Below are 5,591 nucleotides of genomic sequence, written 5' to 3'. Positions count from 1 at the left end.
GACTTACCTGGGCCATGAACACCGGTCCATTATCAGACCCTATTACCTTAGGCAGACCATATCTTGGAAAAGTATCTTTCAGGATCTTCTTGAAAACTATTTGCGCCATTGTTTGTTTGTTTTTTGTTTTTGTTTTTGTTTTTTTTGTGTGTGTGGGGGGGGAAGGCTTCAATCCATCCTGAAAATATATCTACAAAGACTAGGATATTTATAAGTCCATACCTTTCTGGCTTAATTTCAGAAAGTCCACTTCCCAGAATTGTCCTTGTCTGGTTCCTCATAGGTGCTTTCCCGCAGGAAGCTTGACAGACCCAACAGGCTTTTGTTACCCGTTCAGATATTTCCTTTCGCTGTGAGTCGATTAGTGGAAAACTCTGTTCTTGATCCTTCAGGAAAGCCTGTAGTTTCTTTGAACCAAGGTGAGTGAGTTGATGTACATTTGTAACGTAGTGTAGGGCTTTCTGAAATTGAAGGCTGGGCTCAGTGAAGTTGAGGCGTTCAGTGTCAGTGTCCTTTGATGTTATCAAAAACTTCCTGGTGCTCAGGGGTCCATTGGAAATGGGGATCTCCCTTTAACAGCGGGTATGAAGGAGCAACTAAGGACCCAAACACAGGTATCCATAAGCCATCAGTCCCATGAAACTGTCTGAGTTGTCTCCTTTTAGATGGGGATGGTATCTGCAAAACGGTTTGTTTTCTGGGCTCAGTTAGCCAACGTTTATTGCCCCTAAGGGAATAGCCCAGAAAGATGACTTCATGCTAGCAAATTTGGGCCTTTTTGGCAGAAGCTCTATACCTGAGTTTAGCAAGGTTGGATAATAGTGCTTGGGACCCAGACTCACAGTTTTTCTTGGTGTTGGCTGCCAGTAGCTTGTCATCCACGTATTGAAGTAGTGTGACTTTGAGGTGCATAGTTCTGAAGTTGTTGAGATCTCTGCAGAGGGCTTCATCAAAGAGAGTGGGGGAGTTTTTGAAGCCCTGTGGGTGTCTAGTCCAAGTTAGTTGACCAGACGTTCTGGTTTCTGGGTCTACCCACTCAAAAACAAACAGCAACTGACTATCTTTATTCAGAGGCAAGCAAAAGAAAGCATCTTTTACGTCCAGAACAGTATACCATTTCCTCTCAGGGTTCAGAGTGCTAAGCAGATTGTCCAGATTAGGTACCGTGTGTTGAATGTCCTGCACTCTGTTGTTGATCTCTCTTAGGTCTTTAACGGGGCAATAGTCCCCAGTTCCTGGCTTTTTTTTCCTGGTAGCAGGAAAGTGTTCATGGCCGATTGACAGGGCCTTAGGACCCTAAGGCCAGATAATTCTGAATATGGGGCCTTATCCATTTTTAGCTTTTTTTTGCTTTGAGGATATTGTTTGACATTGATTGGTGAGTCTGAGGTTTTTAACTCCACTGTTATTGGAGGATTTTTCACGGCCAGGCCTAAACCAGCAGTTTTTGTCCAGGTATCTGGGTAATCTGTTATCCATTTCTGGGGTAGCTTTCCTGTTTGATCAGCTTGGGGGGTGTGAAGAGTTGATGTTCATCTTCTACTAACATAGTTAAAGCTGTGACTATAAGACTTTTTACTGAAGGATTTAGAAATTTCATTTCGGGGACTTCAGGGTTAAAAGTTATTTTGGCTCAGAGCATGGTGAGCAGATCTCTGCCCATTAATGGGTCCAGGCATTCTGGGATTACAAGGAAGGAGTGATGGATGTTTCCTTTCCCCAGGTCCAATGTACTCTTAGTTGTCTAAGCCCGATATTTACTGCCATTAGCCCTTTGAACTACAGACCTTTTATTTGATAGAGGGCCCAATGGGGCCTTAAGGGCTGAGTATACTGCTTCTGTATTCACTTCAAAGTTTACTGGGGTCCCCTATACTTCAAAAGTTACCCTGAGTTAGGGGAAAAGATCTGAGCCCTGACTTTCTTAGTCATCCTCCAGAGTCAGAATGTCTGGCTGGCGTGGCGAAGTAGAAAGATCCTCCTGGGGGCCATCCAACTCCAAAGGTGAATCATTCTGAGACACAGAATCTGCCAGGTCTGGCGTTTTACAGAAAAAGAAAGATTTTGAGCCCTTAAGCAGACTTTGGTCCAATGATCAAGGATCAGGGACAGAGGCATTGAAGTGCTCTGTCCCATTAAGAAAGATACACAGACAGTGAAAGCAAGGATACACGACACAGACAAGGCAAGACAATAAAGACAGGGAATGGACATCCAATACTGAAACCAGGACTGAGTAACTGGCAAAACTCGATGGGCTGCAATACCGAATCCGAAACAAAATGTCACTGAGTCAAGGAGACTATTCTTCCTCGAGTTCCCGAGTCCATTCCCCAGGGACATGGCTTGTGGCTCTATGACATATCTGTTAGCCACCGTTGGAAAGAGCTCACGCTCGTCACTGATAGCAATTTTGCCAAGCCCTAACCTGAAAACTGAAACCAGAAAGAGGGGCCTTATTTAACCCAGAGGAGCTTATTGGGGGTCTTTCGTCTGTGGCTGCTGGATCTCGCTGGGGCCACCAGATGTAAAGATCGGGCGAGCGTTGGAGGAGGAGACAACCAAGAGACTGTCTCATGCAACAGCAAAGGGTTAATTGCGGGTGTGGCATGCAAGGGCTCAGAGCTCACTTGAATAGAGCAGAGAGCCCTGAGATCAGCTTAAGAAGTGCTTAAATACTTTCCTTGGAGAGGGCAGGGAGGGAAGTTTATTGATGGGTCAGAGTGAGTGGGCGGTGTGCATGCAAATGGGTGACGGAGTACATTCTGCAGTTTGGCAGTTGGGGACAACACATTCTGGGACCAAGAATAGCAAACAGTTCTCAAGATTTCAACAGTGTTTTCTTAATCATACAGAAAAACAGCAAGTGACAAGTACCTATTTTATTAAGCTTTCAATATAAGTATGAAAACAGAAATCTAGGTAAGATTTGAAGCCCAGAAGTTCATTGGGCCCTTGATTGGTATACTTATCATTGAATTACGTTCTGCACAAATGTCCCAGAAATATCGATATACAATGGCATAGGACCTTTAACCTTCTCTGAGGTCAGTTCCAGAACACAGTCTCTAAGTGGAATCACACCAGAGTTCAAGCCAAGTTGGACCCAGTTATCTCTTCCAAAAGCCACACAAATGACCACAATTAAAACCAAAACACTCCACATGGCACTAATCTTCTTCCATATAGACACTCATCATAAGCTCTGGCTGGAGGTTTCCATGAGTGGTGCAGCCCAAGACAGTGTCCAAAATGACCTCACTTGCCCCTCATTTGCCTAAAGTTAGGGTGGCCTGGACATCCTTCCTGTGAGCCAGGAGTGATCAAATAGGCCTGTTGTTAATACTTCTCTGCTTCTCCAACTTGAGGTCTATTGACTGTGGGGTTTAGATTCTTTAAGTGAATTTGAGTCATGAAAAAACCAAGCACCTATGGCCTAGCCTCTGCAGGGCTTTGAAGAACTCATTTGACCCAAAGGATCCCTATTCTCACTTGATGGAGTTAAGGAACCCTACAGTGGAAGGCGAGAGACTTCATCCACAATGACTGCTCTTTTGGCCATTTTGGTTCTGGATGCACAAATGGGACCTTTCTTTAGATCCATCAGGTGGTGTGGATCTAAGCCATCGCCTTACACAGGGCCAAGAGGCTGATTCAGACATATCCCTTTCCAAAGCAATTAAGCAAAGAGCCACAGGTGATGCCCTTTTATTTCCGTTTGAAAATTGATTTCTTCAGGCTTCCCAAAGTGTAGGGCAGAGGCAAAGACATTCCTGACGTTCAGGGCAACAGAACAATAGGTAAGCAAAGGCCCAAGGCAAGGTTTCTCCACTGAGACTTTCTTGGTCACACTTATATCTGAGTTTTCTGAAATGCTCCCATTCCCTTCAGCTGTCCAGTAAATGGACATATCACAGAGGTTGGAGGTAGTACATATCTTCGACAAAAATCCATGAGCCTATTCTGGAGAGTCGCCAGAATTCAGAAATAAAACAGGAACTAAGTAAGATAGTAGGTGTTGCCCATTCACAAGTCAAGCGCAGTCCATTCTTAAATTGGGCAAGATGAATTCTGGGAAGCTTTCTTCTAGACAGGACATACCCATTGATGCATTCTCTTTTCTAATGTCTACAACCATGGACACAGTGGGATAAACAGACTTAGAAACACTCGCATTGTCAAACGACTTACTAGAAACAGTCCACTCCAAACCATAAAAACCGACTTTCCTACCTATTCTCAGAACATGAGACAAAACCACAAACCCACACCCACACCCACAAAGGCACCTCCTTCCCCCAAGTACATCTGTGACTATCTGAAATGTCCTCTTACTGGTGGGCCATACTATGTTCCCCCAAAATGGCCTGTTCTGTGTCAGATCTGGTCTCCTTGGCCAATTCTGTGGAGTTGGCAGGAGCCAGCAATGAGACACTACATGTTTTTACAGGAAAGGCCCCTCTTCAGAGCTTTTATGACATTTGTCCATCCTCACATCAGTAGATACCAAGACTGACTCTGTCCTTGGTAAATCCAAACAAGTCAGACCACTGGGACTGGGAATGGGACTGGCAATGGGTGCCTGGATTCCTGGATCCCAAGTTCAGAGAGTTCCATCACCAAGGAAGTGAGTTGAGGTTACTTTCTTCAGGAATTGAATGACGTCACTGCCTTGGCATCCACTTTGTCCTAACAGATGCTTCCAAGGGTCGCAATGACAAGGAGGCTACCCCTACTTCCTGTGACACTATCAGAAGTTAGTATGGTATATCAACCATAGGCACCCGGGAGCAGCTCTCCACACAAGCCTGGTTTGGTCCAATTTCTCTACATTAAGAAGAGAGCGGCTGATTCAGACACAACCCTTCATCCTGACCAGGTTGTTTGCCATGGAATATGACTTTTGCTCTCTCAAGTCCTTCATAGCTGCCTACACCTTCTCCAGGTATCATTTCTGCATGGACCTTTGAGGTTCTCAGCAGGTGGATATTCGCCTACATTCCTGTATTGTAAGACCAACTCTTTCTCTGCTCTTCTGTAAAGTCATATTGAGGGAACAGTGTATGGTTAGGTTTAAAAACATGTTCGATTTGGGTTAGAAATCATTCTGCAGGATGATTAGTGGTATTGGGAACCTGCAATATTTATAAGAATATAGAGGTGAAATATAAGTATGAAAACAGAAATCTAGGTAAGATTTGAAGGTCAGAAGGGCATTGGGCCCTTGATTGAGATTCTTAGCTTTGAATTACATTCTGCACACTTGTCTCAGATAAATCTATATAGAATGGCATAGGACCTTGTACCTTGGATGATTGATTGTAGAAGAGAACATCCACTGAAACATGGATAGTCCGTAGGATTAGGAAGATAGTCGGTATGTTTAGGAAGAAGAGTGAGTATATAATTTGGACCAAAAGTTTTTTAGCAATAGGGTCTTGGTTAGAGAGTGAAGGTAAATATCAGCACATGTGAAGAGGTAGTCACAATGATGAACTGAGTAAAATATGTAGGAAAGCAGATATCAATTGAGACATTATGAAATCAGGCAAATACAAAGTGAGTGACAGAATTAGACATTTTCAACAGTG

The sequence above is a fragment of the Callospermophilus lateralis genome, unplaced genomic scaffold (assembly GCF_048772815.1).
Source record: "Callospermophilus lateralis isolate mCalLat2 unplaced genomic scaffold, mCalLat2.hap1 Scaffold_399, whole genome shotgun sequence".
NCBI lineage: Eukaryota > Metazoa > Chordata > Mammalia > Rodentia > Sciuridae > Callospermophilus > Callospermophilus lateralis.
Note: the sequence above shows the minus strand (reverse complement) of the source record.